A 17,500-nucleotide genomic window follows, 5' to 3' on the forward strand; every position below is an offset into this window, starting at 1 on the left:
GAGTTGAGGGATACCTCTGAAAAGGACTTAAGGATGATTTAATACGTCGGCCATGGCTGATACAAACTTTCAAAGGCAAAAAACTACTTAGAAGAAGGAAGAGGATAGAAAAGTGAGATACACAAGGAAAATACATTTTCAAAGGAAGAATAAAACTAGTAAAGTAAATAAAACCACAATGAGAAACCAGTGTCGCGCTGAGCAGTGACTCGCATGACCGACCGGAGCTAGTCACTGGTCAGGCACGTATCTGCGTGGACTCTCAGCACAGCACCGGAGGAGATAGACAAAATACATTTAAGAGATAGTATAGCCAAAACCAATACAATATTCACCTTCGACTAGACTATCCCTCCAAGGGAAACAATAGGTAAAAGGATTAGAGGAGTACTAAGTAAAAAGCTGGTTAGTACAGAACAGATTAAACAATACTCCTAAGTGAGACGCCCGGGAGAGGGGCGTGAGGCCTTCCAAAGCTGCTTGAGGGCGAAAGTGACACCGATACTGGGCTGAAAGAGATTGAAGCATGGGAGACCGTTCTGGAGTGTGTTGAGAGGGTTTATGATCCACCTCAAAAGAGGGGGAAAGATTTACTTACGGGGCGACAGCAAAGGTAAAAAATTGTAAGCAAAAAGTCCTCTTCGGAAGAAAGAAAAAGTTTAACAGGCTAACATTTGAATTTCAAATAGCCTAAACGAAGGCTAAATAAAGTTTGTATTTAATAGAGCCTTAATACAGGCTTAAAATAGTTACAGAATATAGCCTTAATAAATGAATTAATAGAGGCTTAATAGATGAATTAATAGAGCCTTATTTTTATTATTATCGGATTTTTGGAGAGCGCCAACAGATACCGCTGCGCAAATTAATACAGGCTTAAAGGGACACTGAACCCATTTTTTTTTTTTTTCTTTCGTGATTCAGATAGAGCATGCAATTTTAAGCAACTTTCTAATTTACTCCTATTAATTTTTTATTCGTTCTCTTGCTATCTTTATTTGAAAGACATCTAAGCTTTTTTTTTGGTTCAGACTCCGGACACCACTTTTTTTTTTTTTTTTTTTTTTTTGGATACATTTATCCACCAATCAGCAAGGACAACCCAGGTTGTTTACAAAAAATGGGCCGGCATCTAAACTTACATTCTTGCATTTCAAATAAAGATACCAAGAGAATGAAGAAAATTTGATAATAGGAGTAAAATAGAAAGTTTCTTAAAATTTCATGCTCTATCTGAATCGCAAAAGAAAAAATTTGGGTTCAGTGTCCCTTTAATGCCACTTGTCATTGTTTTTTTTATGCACATTTCTATCTCTATCGTTGCGCCGCGCGGTGGTGGTAAAGTGTGTGTGGACCAGCAAGGTGTGACACTGTGCAGACTGTAGAAGAAAATAAGACCAAAATACTGCCACTTAGTTTAAATAAAAAGTCCAAACTTTATTAAGGATCCAAATCCATTAAAATCGCATGGAGGTAACATCAAAGGTAGGGGGAGAGACGAAAAAAGTCTTACATGTTTCGGCAAGGTATAGCCGTAATCATAAACATAAATTCATACAGGTGTCACTTATTTACAAAGGTAAAATGTTCCCCATTGGTTAAAACATAACACACCCTTCCCTCCCTTGCTAGAGAACAAAAGTTAACCATTTAAGCTACATAAGTACATGACTTTCATGAATGGCACAAATGAAGATACAGAATAAATTTAAATAAGAAAATACTTCAAATGATCTTAGTTAGTGGAAGGCAAGTTTAAATAGTATATTAACATCAGAGCAAATGTTTGCTTATAAATCATGTGAATAATAAAAAACAACTTGATAACAACTGGGCTGAAATTATTTAATCCATGCTCCAACTTAATGTTATTAGCAATATTGATCACATTTATAAAATACCAATATACATATAGCTCATGAATAGATATGTACATAGCCACCCCATCTACCACTGAACCTAACATTTGGGCTCGAAATAGGTACCTCAAAGAAGAAATACTGGATAATACTCACAACACCATCAAACCAACAAAAAGAAAACGTGCTTGAAATTAATTTGGCAAATACAATTAATAAATGAAGCTGATGCAGATCAAAAAGTACATTAACCAGATTAGATGTATCCGGATATATTGATTACCATAACAGAGGAATATTGACTAATTGATGTTAAAAGCTAAGCTATTTACCTAAGTTAGATATAGAAAATAATAGACACATCAGATAGCAGTACCAAAGAATGGGAACTAGTGTTATTAAACACCTATTCCCAAAAATTGATAATGCCATTTTCTGAATTAAATCCATATGGGGTTAATGTACGCATCTTATTGATCCAATATACCTCTTGTCTTGCAAGAATTGACCATTTATCCCCTCCCCTCGGGGGTCTATTTATGGTCTCTATTGCATTCCATTCAAAGTTGCGCACATCGCCCCCATGTACAGTAATGAAATGTCTGGCTAATTCTGAGCAGTCAATATTATTCTTAATATACCCCAAGTGCTCACGTATCCTTGTACGGACGTCACGGCTAGTCATGCCAATATATTGTAATTTGTGACTCGTACATCCAATTAAGTAAACCACAAAAGTGGTTGAACAATTGACACATCCCTTGGTATTATAGCCTTCTCTAGTAACATAGGAGGTGAAACTGGGTCCAACTTTAATAACATCACAGGCCTTACAGTTTTTTTCCACACCTATAAGTTCCATTGTGCATTAACCAAGAGCTCTGATTTTTAGGGGCCCGAAGTTGTCTTGGGGACACCATATTACCTAATGTTAGGTTCCTTTTGTGCACAAATCTGCACCCATCTCTAATGACATCTTTCAAAAGATCATCCCCATACAATATGGGAAGATATTTTTTAATGATGTTGCAGATTTGATAGTGCTGCATAGAGTATTTGGTTATAAACAGGGGTTTCTTATCAATTTGACCTCTAGACTGCCTATTTTGGCTGTTGTATTTCAAAAGACTAGAACGATCTATTTTGTATGTATCCTCCAGTGCATCATTGATGACCCGGACCGGATAGTCTCTATTCTCTAGTCTTTTCCATAAGGATAGAGACTCAGAATGAAAGGTATCATCATTTGAACTGATTCTCCTAGTCCTTAAGAACTGACCTTTGGCAATCCCCCTAAACACATGTCTGGGATGTGAACTTAAAGAGTGCAATATGGAGTTTCCTGCAATAGGTTTACGATAGATATTAGTTTCTATCCTCTTTGAACACATATTAAAACTCAATTCCACATCCAAGAAATGAATTATACTGGGCTGCCACTCATATGTAAATTGAATATCAGGAATACATGAATTAAGATACCCCACAAAGCCTTTAGCTTCATGTTCAGAGAAGGTACCGATGAAGATCAAATCATCAATAAATCTCTTGTAGTACAATATCTTCTCAGAGTAGGGGTTCATATGTCCTAATAAATATTTGTATTCGAGCCAGCCCATGAATAAATTAGCATATGAGGGGGCAAATTTCGCCCCCATAGCTGTACCTTTTTAGCTGGACATAATGAACCCCCTCAAAGCGAAAATAATTGTGCTCAAGAAGAAATTTTGTAGCCAAGATAATGAAATCTTTAGTTTCATCAGAGTAGTGTGTCAGTAAATTCAAAAAGAATCTCAAAGCCTCCAGACCTAGGGAATGTGGTATCGATGTATACAGGGCTACGACATCCACCGTTAGCCACGTCATACCTTTCACCACCTGCACAGTATACACAAGGTTGAGTATATGAGTGGTATCACATAAAAAACTAGGAAGGGACATAACCAAGGGCTGCAGGATACTATCTATCCACTCAGATAGATGTTCAAACAATGACCCAATTCCAGCAACAATTGGTCGTCCCTTAACATCCTCCAAACCCTTATGGATCTTGGGCAGGTGGTGGAATATAGGTACCACAGGATCGGAGATGAACAAAAACTCGAAGGTGTCTTGATTAATAATACCCAGATGTAGAGCATCATCAAGAATAGATCTCAATCTACTATGATACAATCTAGTGGGATTAAAACTTAGTGCTTTGTATGAAGAGACATCACTCAACTGTCGTATGGCTTCATTCACATACATGTCCCTATCAATAACCACAATATTGCCGCCCTTGTCAGCCTGTTTGACCACTATTGACAAGTTATTTTGCAGAGATACAATAGCTTCTCTTTCTTGTCTGCTTAAATTTGAGTGGTCAACAGCTGTGGTTCTGTCTAGGGCATGTAGGTCTTCAAGTACCCGTTTATGGAAGCTCTCCAAAGCTTTACCCTAGATTGCACAGGATAGAATTTGGACTTATTTCTAAACTTAGGGGTCTGTGTATGCACTAAATCAGAATCATAACACTGTTCATTCTCCAAAGATTGTAACATAGTCAGATCACACATCTCGTTAAAGCTTAAGAGTGAAACATGTTTACTAGTATCATCCGTCTCAGAATTATGGGAATCCTCCCTAGGTACACCCTCATTTTTGAAATGCCTACGCAAAGTTAGATTGCGCACAAATTTATTCAAATCTAGGATAGTTTGAAAAATGTCAAATTTTCTAGTTGGGCAAAAACCTAAGCCAAGATTTAGGACTCTAGTTTCAGTTTCACTCAAATTATAATGAGAAATGTTAATAACCAAATTTTCCTTATTTCTTGGTTGTTCCTCTGAGGGAATATCTGTTTGCCCCTCTTGTATTGTTGGCTATATCTGTCCCTCCTCCTCCTTTTGTCTTTAGGGCTGACCGAAAAACCTGATTATTAGTTTGTACCCCACTAGATGTGCCTTGAACCTCTTGGGGTAAGGTTCCACTTGCTGTACTGCCCATCATGCTAGTATTCTTAGGGATCGCTCCTGGGTGTATGAATTGACCATTGCTAGTAGGTAGACTGTTACTTTGGTCATTAGTGTATGTAGTGTTAGTTTGGCTATACTGAATCAAAGGTGTATGTGAGGGTGTATTACTAACTGTCACATTCTTGCCTGCATTCATTTGAGTACTATCCTTACTCTTAGCAGTTTGTGCAATTTCATTTTCAGAATTTGAACCCTCATCGTAGGAGGTGGAAAAATTGGAAAGGGAATCATCATCTGTACTTTCATTATCATTCTTAAAGGTAACCCTTTTTCCTCTATTCCTCCTTCTCCTCCTCCTCCTCCTCCTATCTCTATCGTTGCGCCGCGCGGTGGTGGTAAAGTGTGTGTGGACCAGCAAGGTGTGACACTGTGCAGACTGTGTATAAATCCATATATCTATCTATCGCTGCGCCGCACCTGCACGGTGGTAGTAAAGACAAGTGTGTGTGTGTGTGGGGACCGGCCAGGTGTGACACTGTGCAGTCTGTGTATAAATCCGGTCCACCGTCCACACCACATATTATGATCTCTCCCTCATATCCATCCAGTCCACCTTGTCTCCTGGCTGGCGGCTGCTCAGCTGAAGCTCCACCCACACGCTGTGACCCAGCACGCTCTGCGCACACAATTTTAACTGTGCGCATAATCGCATTCGAGGCGGCAGCAACATTGCAGCAGGCTGAGGGGGCTGAGCAGTTCAAGGCGACACTGATGGCAGGCGGCAATTGAAGGAGCTGGGCGCGGGCTGACTGACTGGAGGTAAGTCAAATCACTCACACTCATGTATCAAATGAAATGTAACCGTGTCAGTCAGACTCTGTATATAAGGCTCTGATACTAATTATATAAGTAGCTAAGGTAGAAGAGTCTTATACACTGACTGAGTCTGACTGTCTGACACATTTCATTTAATGTTGAACTTGAAGGGATCAAAAATGCAAGTGAACAGTACAGTCTTCAAGTTGTCAGTGTAATGTAATTAGTAAGTACTGCAGTCTGCTTGCTTGCATGATTTGCTAATTAATACCAAATCAAGCAAGCAGACTACAGTACTTACTAATTACATTATCATATATGGTTACCTTCACTAACTAATCTAACTCCATTCCAATACAAATGCCGCCCTCACCTCACCTGACTCACTCATTTATTGTAAACTGATGGAGAGGGGGGAGAAACTGCAGCCTGAATCTTAAAGGGTTAACAGCAAACTAGGTAAACTCCCTGTGATATCTTCTGCAGCTGCTGTACTAAGCAATAAGAAACTTTCAGATCATTTGCTTTTTCTGTTTTCCAGACATGGCTATGGCAGAGCTGAGATACTATGTGTGGCATGTCATCACGTGATACAGAATACATACACAGATCCTGTATGTGACAGACAGAGGGGAACTCTATAATAAAAATCTGTAGACTGTTATAAGGAACTGGGGAGGGGTCTGTGTGTATGGCAGAGTTGAACTCTATAATATAAATCTGTATAAGGAACTGGGGACAGGGCTGTGTGTATGGCAGAGTTGAACTCTATAATATAAATCTGTATAAGGAACTGGGAGGGGTCTGTGTGTATGGCAGAGTTGAACTCTATAATATAAATCTGTATAAGGAACTGGGAGGGGTCTGTGTGTATGGCAGAGGGAACCTCTATAATATAAATCTGTATAAGGAACTGGGGAGGGGTCTGTGTGTATGACAGAGAGAACCTCTATAATATAAATCTGTATAAGGAACTGGGGAGGGGTCTGTGTGTATGACAGAGAGAACCTCTATAATATAAATATGTATAAGGAACTGGGAGGGGTCTGTGTGTATGGCAGAGTTGAACTCTATAATATAAATTTGTATAAGGAACTGGGAGGGGTCTGTGTGTATGGCAGAGTTGAACTCTATAATATAAATATGTATAAGGAACTGGGGAGGGGTCTGTGTGTATGACAGAGTTGAACTCTATAATATAAATATGTATAAGGAACTGGGGAGGGGTCTGTGTGTATGACAGAGTTGAACTCTATAATATAAATCTGTATAAGGAACTGGGGAGGGGTCTGTGACAGAGGGAACCTCTATAATATAAATCTGTATAAGGAACTGGGGAGGGGTCTGTGTGTATGACAGAGGGAACCTCTATAACATAAATATGTATAAGGAACTGGGGAGGGGTCTGTGAAAGAGGGAACCTCTATAATATAAATATATATAAGGAACTGGGGAGGGGTCTGAGGCATAGGGAACCTCTATATTGTGTTAATTTTTTATTAATTCGGTTTTGGCAGGCGTTAGACCTCTCTATAGTATATCTCTACATGAGATGCTATAGGAGGGGAGCAGCAATGTTCTACTGGGAGCTAGTTGAGCATGTTGGGTGAGCCAATAACAAGAGACATATATGTGCATCCACCAATCTTCAGCTAAATCCCAGTAGTCCATTGTTGCTCTTGAACCTACCCAGGTATGATTTTCAACAAATGATAGGAAGTGAATTAAGCAACTTAGATAATATAAGTAAATTGTAATGTATGTTTAATGTGATTCATTAAAGGGACAGTACACTGTAAAATTGTTTTTCCATTAATGTATTTTAAACGACTTCTTATACCAACTGCAGAGTATAAAATATTTGAGAAATTCCATTTTCATGCTTATTTGTGTATACGAAGTAGCTGATTTTGTGCTTTGAAACCACAGCCTATTACAATGGGTTGAACTTAAAGGTGATATCAGATATCATTATGTTCTAAGTTTATGTACACAGATTTGCTTCCTTATCTTTTATTTGGCTGGAACACTAAAGCTCAATACATAGAGAGAACAATGGAAAATTATCATTTTATTACTTAACTATCCTGCATCCCACTGAGAGTGTAATCTCTTCTGCTGGCTGTGTATACTTAGGCTATTCAATAGCCTATACTCCAGTATTAATTTGTTCAGTGTAGGTGGCAATACCACAGGCTAAATCAGCTATTTCAAATCCTGAAATAGGAGTAAAGGAGCTACTTGTAACCAATTTAATACACTCTAGCAGGTTAAAAGGATCAATGGGAATAATTTAAAGGGACACTGAACTCAAATGTTTTCTTTCGTGATTCAGAGAGAGCATGCAATTTTAAGCAACTTTCTAATTTACTCCTATTATCAATTTTTCTTCGTTCACTTGCTATCTTTATTTGAAAAAGAAGGCGTCTAAGCTTCTTTTTTGTTTCAGAACTCTGGACAGCGCTTTTTTATTGGTGGATGAATTTATCCACCAATCAGCAAGAATAACCCAAGTTATTCACTAAAAATGGGCCGGCATCTAAACTTACATTCTTGCATTTCAAATAAAGATACCAAGAGAAGTAAGAAAATTTGATAATAGGAGTAAATTAGAAAGTTGCTTAAAATTGCATGCTCTATCTAAATCACGAAAGAAAAAATTTGGGTTCAGTGTCCCTTTAAAGGGGAGAAAATTTTTGGGTGAACTATCCCTTTAACCCCTTAACGACCGACGACGTATGCCATACGTCCTCAAAAAAAAAAGCACTTAACGACCGAGGATGTATGGCATACGTCGTCGGTTTAACAGAGCACTGGAAGCGATCGAAATCGCTTCCAGCTGCTCTAACAGTATTGCAGGCTTGCCTTGAGGTCTAGGCATCCTGCAATACTGTTCCCGAGTGCCGGGACCGGATTGATCACTCCCCCATGAGTGATCACTTCCGGTTTCGCTCCACGTGGAGCCCGGCAGTGTTTCAGAGCATCGGAAGCGATCGGACACGCTTCCGATGCTCTGCTTGTTTGCTAAGTGCCTCGGTGGGTCGAGGCACTTAGTTAGTTGTAAATAAAAATAAAAACGATTAAAATAAAAAAAACACTAAATAGCCCCCTTCACTAGGCATCCAAGATGGCGATGCCCAGTGCATCATGGGGCCCTCTGGGGGTGTCCCTAGCCTGCATCATCATAGGGGCAAGCTAGGGTCACCCAATCTGAGCCTCCCACCCTAAAAAAAAAAAAATAATAATAAAATACCCCATTTGTCTGATCATGTCAATATTTGTAAATATTGACTATGATCAGTGTGGATCTCCCTCCCTCTCCTCACTTGCCATTTTGTTGGAGAGAGAGAGAGACCTGTATTTAGCAGAGAGAGAGATTTATTTCTTTTATTTGTTAAAAAATATAGAACCAAAGGCTCTTTTCAGAGCCATTAACCCCTAGCTTGCCAGTGATCACTATATATCACTGGCAGTAACATAGGTGCACTTTTTTTTTGCTGCATTTTGCTGTCTGTGCGTTTTTTGAGGGGTTAATTTTGTTGTTGTAATTTTTTAAAAACCCAAAGGCTCTTTTCAGAAACATTTAGTTAATTTAATTTAATTTTCAGAGCCATTAACCCCTAGCTTGCCAGTGATCGCTATATATCACTGGCAGTAGCAAAGGTGCACTTTTTTTTTTGCTGCATTTTGCTGTCCACCCACACGCTGTGACCCAGCACGCTCTGCGCACACAATTTTAACTGTGCGCATAATCGCATTCGAGGCGGCAGCAACATTGCAGCAGGCTGAGGGGGCTGAGCAGTTCAAGGCGACACTGATGGCAGGCGGCAATTGAAGGAGCTGGGCGCGGGCTGACTGACTGGAGGTAAGTCAAATCACTCACACTCATGTATCAAATGAAATGTAACCGTGTCAGTCAGACTCTGTATATAAGGCTCTGATACTAATTATATAAGTAGCTAAGGTAGAAGAGTCTTATACACTGACTGAGTCTGACTGTCTGACACATTTCATTTAATGTTGAACTTGAAGGGATCAAAAATGCAAGTGAACAGTACAGTCTTCAAGTTGTCAGTGTAATGTAATTAGTAAGTACTGCAGTCTGCTTGCTTGCATGATTTGCTAATTAATACCAAATCAAGCAAGCAGACTACAGTACTTACTAATTACATTATCATATATGGTTACCTTCACTAACTAATCTAACTCCATTCCAATACAAATGCCGTACTCACCTCACCTGACTCACTCATTTATTGTAAACTGATGGAGAGGGGGGAGAAACTGCAGCCTGAATCTTAAATGGTTAACAGCAAACTAGGTAAACTCCCTGTGATATCTTCTGCAGCTGCTGTACTAAGCAATAAGAAACTTTCAGATCATTTGCTTTTTCTGTTTTCCAGACATGGCTATGGCAGAGCTGAGATACTATGTGTGGCATGTCATCACGTGATACAGAATACATACACAGATCCTGTATGTGACAGACAGAGGGGAACTCTATAATAAAAATCTGTAGACTGTTATAAGGAACTGGGGAGGGGTCTGTGTGTATGGCAGAGTTGAACTCTATAATATAAATCTGTATAAGGAACTGGGGAGAGGGCTGTGTGTATGGCAGAGTTGAACTCTATAATATAAATCTGTATAAGGAACTGGGAGAGGGCTGTGTGTATGGCAGAGTTGAACTCTATAATATAAATCTGTATAAGGAACTGGGAGAGGGCTGTGTGTATGGCAGAGTTGAACTCTATAATATAAATCTGTATAAGGAACTGGGAGAGGGCTGTGTGTATGGCAGAGTTGAACTCTATAATATAAATCTGTATAAGGAACTGGGGAGGGGTCTGTGTGTATGGCAGAGTTGAACTCTATAATATAAATCTGTATAAGGAACTGGGGAGAGGGCTGTGTGTATGGCAGAGTTGAACTCTATAATATAAATCTGTATAAGGAACTGGGGAGAGGGCTGTGTTTTTATCACAGAGGGAACCTATATAATATAAATCTGTATAAGGAACTGGGGAGGGGTCTGTGTGTATGGCAGAGTTGAACTCTATAATATAAATCTGTATAAGGAACTGGGGACAGGGCTGTGTATGGCAGAGTTGAACTCTATAATATAAATCTGTATAAGGAACTGGGGACAGGGCTGTGTGTATGGCAGAGTTGAACTCTATAATATAAATCTGTATAAGGAACTGGGGACAGGGCTGTGTGTATGGCAGAGTTGAACTCTATAATATAAATCTGTATAAGGAACTGGGAGGGGTCTGTGTGTATGGCAGAGGGAACCTCTATAATATAAATCTGTATAAGGAACTGGGGAGGGGTCTGTGTGTATGACAGAGAGAACCTCTATAATATAAATCTGTATAAGGAACTGGGGAGGGGTCTGTGTGTATGACAGAGAGAACCTCTATAATATAAATATGTATAAGGAACTGGGAGGGGTCTGTGTGTATGGCAGAGTTGAACTCTATAATATAAATTTGTATAAGGAACTGGGAGGGGTCTGTGTGTATGGCAGAGTTGAACTCTATAATATAAATATGTATAAGGAACTGGGGAGGGGTCTGTGTGTATGACAGAGTTGAACTCTATAATATAAATATGTATAAGGAACTGGGGAGGGGTCTGTGTGTATGACAGAGTTGAACTCTATAATATAAATCTGTATAAGGAACTGGGGAGGGGTCTGTGACAGAGGGAACCTCTATAATATAAATCTGTATAAGGAACTGGGGAGGGGTCTGTGTGTATGACAGAGGGAACCTCTATAACATAAATATGTATAAGGAACTGGGGAGGGGTCTGTGAAAGAGGGAACCTCTATAATATAAATATATATAAGGAACTGGGGAGGGGTCTGAGGCATAGGGAACCTCTATATTGTGTTAATTTTTTATTAATTCGGTTTTGGCAGGCGTTAGACCTCTCTATAGTATATCTCTACATGAGATGCTATAGGAGGGGAGCAGCAATGTTCTACTGGGAGCTAGTTGAGCATGTTGGGTGAGCCAATAACAAGAGACATATATGTGCATCCACCAATCTTCAGCTAAATCCCAGTAGTCCATTGTTGCTCTTGAACCTACCCAGGTATGATTTTCAACAAATGATAGGAAGTGAATTAAGCAACTTAGATAATATAAGTAAATTGTAATGTATGTTTAATGTGATTCATTAAAGGGACAGTACACTGTAAAATTGTTTTTCCATTAATGTATTTTAAACGACTTCTTATACCAACTGCAGAGTATAAAATATTTGAGAAATTCCATTTTCATGCTTATTTGTGTATATGAAGTAGCTGATTTTGTGCTTTGAAACCACAGCCTATTACAATGGGTTGAACTTAAAGGTGATATCAGATCTCATTATGTTCTAAGTTTATGTACACAGATTTGCTTCCTTATCTTTTATTTGGCTGGAACACTAAAGCTCAATACATAGAGAGAACAATGGAAAATTATCATTTTATTACTTAACTATCCTGCATCCCACTGAGAGTGTAATCTCTTCTGCTGGCTGTGTATACTTAGGCTATTCAATAGCCTATACTCCAGTATTAATTTGTTCAGTGTAGGTGGCAATACCACAGGCTAAATCAGCTATTTCAAATCCTGAAATAGGAGTAAAGGAGCTACTTGTAACCAATTTAATACACTCTAGCAGGTTAAAAGGATCATTGGGAATAATTTAAAGGGGAGAAAATTTTTGGGTGAACTATCCCTTTAACCCCTTAACGACCGACGACGTATGCCATACGTCCTCAAAAAAAAAAGCACTTAACGACCGAGGATGTATGGCATACGTCGTCGGTTTAACAGAGCACTGGAAGCGATCGAAATCGCTTCCAGCTGCTCTAACAGTATTGCAGGCTTGCCTTGAGGTCTAGGCATCCTGCAATACTGTTCCCGAGTGCCGGGACCGGATTGATCACTCCCCCATGAGTGATCACTTCCGGTTTCGCTCCACGTGGAGCCCGGCAGTGTTTCAGAGCATCGGAAGCGATCGGACACGCTTCCGATGCTCTGCTTGTTTGCTAAGTGCCTCGGTGGGTCGAGGCACTTAGTTAGTTGTAAATAAAAATAAAAACGATTAAAATAAAAAAAACACTAAATAGCCCCCTTCACTAGGCATCCAAGATGGCGATGCCCAGTGCATCATGGGGCCTCTGGGGGTGTCCCTAGCCTGCATCATCATAGGGGCAAGCTAGGGTCACCCAATCTGAGCCTCCCACCCTAAAAAAAAAAAAATAATAATAAAATACCCCATTTGTCTGATCATGTCAATATTTGTAAATATTGACTATGATCAGTGTGGATCTCCCTCCCTCTCCTCACTTGCCATTTTGTTGGAGAGAGAGAGAGACCTGTATTTAGCAGAGAGAGAGATTTATTTCTTTTATTTGTTAAAAAATATAGAACCAAAGGCTCTTTTCAGAGCCATTAACCCCTAGCTTGCCAGTGATCACTATATATCACTGGCAGTAACATAGGTGCACTTTTTTTTTGCTGCATTTTGCTGTCTGTGCGTTTTTTGAGGGGTTAATTTTGTTGTTGTAATTTTTTAAAAACCCAAAGGCTCTTTTCAGAAACATTTAGTTAATTTAATTTAATTTTCAGAGCCATTAACCCCTAGCTTGCCAGTGAACGCTATATATCACTGGCAGTAGCAAAGGTGCACTTTTTTTTTTGCTGCATTTTGCTGTCTGTGCATTTTTTTAGGGGTTAATTTTGTTGTTGTAATTTTTTAAAAACCCAAAGGCTCTTTTCAGAAACATTTAGTTAATTTAATTTAATTTTCAGAGCCATTAACCCCTAGCTTGCCAGTGATCGCTATAAATCACTGGCAGTTGCATAGCTGTACTTTTTTGCTGTCTGTGCATTTTTTTAGGGGTTAATTTTGTTGTTGTAATTTTTTAAAAACCCAAAGGCTCTTTTCAGAAACATTTAGTTAATTTAATTTTCAGAGCCATTAACCCCTAGCTTGCCAGTGATCGCTATATATCACTGGCAGTAGCAAAGGTGCACTTTTTTTTTTGCTGCATTTTGCTGTCTGTGCATTTTTTTAGGGGTTAATTTTGTTGTTGTAATTTTTTAAAAACCCAAAGGCTCTTTTCAGAAACATTTAGTTAATTTAATTTAATTTTCAGAGCCATTAACCCCTAGCTTGCCAGTGATCGCTATAAATCACTGGCAGTAGCATAGCTGTACTTTTTTGCTAGTTAATTTAGTTAATTAATTTAGTTAATTTAATTTAATTTTCAGAGCCATTAACCCCTAGCTTGCCAGTGATCGCTATAAATCACTGGCAGTTGCATAGCTGTACTTTTTTGCTGTCTGTGCATTTTTTTTAGGGGTTAATTTTGTTGTTGTAATTTTTTAAAAACCCAAAGGCTCTTTTCAGAAACGTTTAGTTAATTTAATTTAATTTTCAGAGCCATTAACCTCTAGCTTGCCAGTGATCGCTATAAATCACTGGCAGTAGCATAGCTGTACTTTTTTGCTAGTTAATTTAGTTAATTAATTTAGTTAATTTAATTTTTTTTAGTAATTGTTTTCTGCGATACAAAAATGTCACAGAAAAGATATAGTGCTGAGGAGGCGTATGCCATCCTTGCGTCAGAGTCAGATGCCTCTATTTCTGACTCAGACCCCAATTTTGACCCTGCCATGTGCTCAGATACATCACTAGATGCAGTCTCAACTGATAGTGATGTATCTGTGGCTGCCAGCCCCCCTGCCAGCCCCCCTGCTAGCCCCCCTGCCAGAAGGAGGCGTGTTGCTGCCATTGCTGCTGAAGAGTGGGTAACGCCTCATCTCCAGAGGCCAGATATCCCACCCTTCACAGCAAATGCTGGCATAAATATAGATGTGGCAGGTTTTAGCCCCCAGCAGTTTCTGGAAGTGTTTCTGGGCGATGATATATTGGGGAACATTGTCGCCCAAACTAATTTATATGCCCATCAGTTCCGTGCTGCAAAGCCTGGAACATATTTGGCAAAGCAGCAATGGGCCCCCATCAATGTGCCAGAATTCAAAAAATTCTGGGCATTGACTATGCTGATGGGCATCATAAAGAAACCCTCCATTCGCTCCTACTGGAGTACTAGCCCCATCTGTTCTACCCCCATTTTCTCCCAGACTATGTCGAGGAAGAGGTATGAAATGATTCTGCATTTCATGCACTTCAGCGACAACAGCCTGTGCCCCCCTAGGGAGCATCCCCAATTTGACAGGCTGTATAAAATCCGCCCCCTGATAACCCACTTTTCTGCCAGGTTTGCAGAGGCTTATACACCTGGAAGGAATATATGCGTTGATGAATCCCTAATGAAGTATAAGGGAAGGCTGGGATTCAAGCAGTATATTCCTTCCAAACGCTCCAGATATGGGGTAAAGGTGTATAAGCTCTGTGACAGCGAGACTGGGTATACTCAGGCCTTCCGGGTGTATGAGGGAAAGGATAGCCACCTTGACCCTCCAGGTTGCCCAGAACATATGGGAACCACTGGCAAGATTGTCTGGGACCTGATATTACCCCTAATGAACAAAGGGTATCACTTGTACTTAGACAATTTTTATACAAGTGTCCTTTTGTTCAAGCTACTGTATTGCTTTGATACAGTAGCTTGCGGTACAATTAAAAAGAACCGCGCAGGTTTCCCAGGACAGCTTGTACGCACCCGGCTACGAAGGGGGGAGACCTCAGCTCTGCGCCAAGAGGAGCTGTTGGCACTGAAGTACAGAGACAAGAAGGATGTATACCTTCTTACCACCATCCACACAGAGAGGACGGTGGCGGTTTCTGTACGTGGCAGAGCTGAGATCATAAGGAAGCCAGTGTGCATCAAGTCTTATAACCGGCATATGGGTGGGGTTGATCTGGCTGATCAGCTGCTGCAGCCCTACCTAATTATGCGGAAGACAAGGGCCTGGTACAAAAAGGTTGCAATTTACCTAATGCAGATTGCAACCCACAACGCTTTTTTGTTGTTCAAAAAAGCAAACCCCAGAGTTGAAAAGACTTTTTTACAGTTTCAGCTCCAGATTATTACGGGGATTTTGTACCATGATGCACCTGCTCCCCGGGCGGTGATGGGAGAGAGCAGAGTTGGGGCTACCCATTTTATTTTTAAAATCCCCCCTACTGCCACAAAGCAGAAACCACAAAAAAAAGTCTGTACCAAGAGGGGGAAGAGAAGGGACACCATATATTACTGTCCTGATTGCCCTGGACAGCCTGCACTCTGCATTGGGGACTGCTTCAAGCGGTACCATACAATGGTCAATTTTTAAAAAAATAAATACATTTGCTGTTACAAATATATATATATTTTTTGGTTATGTTTACAGTTAGATGTTTTTTTGTTTTTTTTACTTTTACTGTGCCAGATTTTTACATTTCACTACTCTATTTTTTTCTAAAATTGGGCCTGTTTTTTTTTAACCAAAACCCCTGTCAAACCTATGCATGGGGGACATAGGTGTTCTCAGGGTGCCTTGCAGAAAACAACCTGAAGTATGTTTTTGTAATAACTTACAACAGTCTCTCCTAAATTATAGTCAAAAAGCAATGTGTCTGTAAAAATGAAAATTGAAAAATTACCACCATACACTTTCTCCAATTTTTTGGGCTAAAACGGTTGCTTCAAAGGCATCAAAGCACACCATATACAATACCTTGGGGTGTCAACATTTAAAAAATATACACTTTGAATGCAATAAATAAAAGTGGGGTATGTGATAGGCCCCAAACTAAAGATAGGCCTATCAGAAGAAATACTCTCATTTTTAATAACTAAAATCACAAGTCATAAAATTGTAACATAACCTTCCCAAAATCCTGGCAAACCTATGCATGGGGGGCATAGGTGTACTCAGGGTGCCTTGCAGAAAACAACCTGAAGTATTCTTTTGCAATAACTTACAACAATCTCTCCTAAATCATAGTCAAAAAGCAATGTGTCTGTAAAAATGAAAATTGAAAAATTACCACCATATACTTTCTCCAATTTTTTGGGCTAAAACAGTTGCTTCAAAGGCATCAAAGCACACCATATACAATACCTTGGGGTGTCAACATTTAAAAAATATACACTTTGAATGCAATAAATAAAAGTGGGGTATGTGATAGGCCCCAAACTAAAGATAGGCCTATCAGAAGAAATACTCTCATTTTTAATAACTAAAATCATGTAACATAACCTTCCCAAAATCCTGGCAAACCTATGCATGGGGGGCATAGGTGTACTCAGGGTGCCTTGCAGAAAACAACCTGAAGTATTCTTTTGCAATAACTTACAACAGTCTCTCCTAAATCATAGTAAAAAAGCAATGTGTCTGTAACAATGAAAATTGAAAAATTACCACCATATACTTTCTCCAATTTTTTGGGCTAAAACGGTTGCATCAAAGTCATCAAACCACTCCATGTATAATACCTTGGGGGGTCAACTTTTTAAATATAATCACATTTATGGAAAACAAATAAATTGGGGTATGTTAAAAGACCCCCAAAAAAAGACGATAGGCAAAGAAAATATGTTAAATGTGAAAAAAAATCACAAACACATGTCAGACATTTGGCATTGCACCGCCCAAACAAGCCACCAAACCTATGCATAGGTGGTATCACTGAACTCAGGAGATGTTGGTGACCACATATTGGTGTCTTCTTTGGTAGTAACACATAACAGGAGCTGTGAATCCATGTCTAAAGTACAATGTATGTGAAAAATAACACAAAGAAACGAATGCCCAATAGTTTGACAAAGACTAGTGGTTGAATTAGTGTATGGAAAGTGTTAAAACACCTGCATTTGAAATACCCTAGGATGTCTACTTTTCAAAAATATAT

This window comes from Bombina bombina, chromosome 4 (genome assembly GCF_027579735.1).
Source record: "Bombina bombina isolate aBomBom1 chromosome 4, aBomBom1.pri, whole genome shotgun sequence".
Lineage (NCBI taxonomy): Eukaryota > Metazoa > Chordata > Amphibia > Anura > Bombinatoridae > Bombina > Bombina bombina.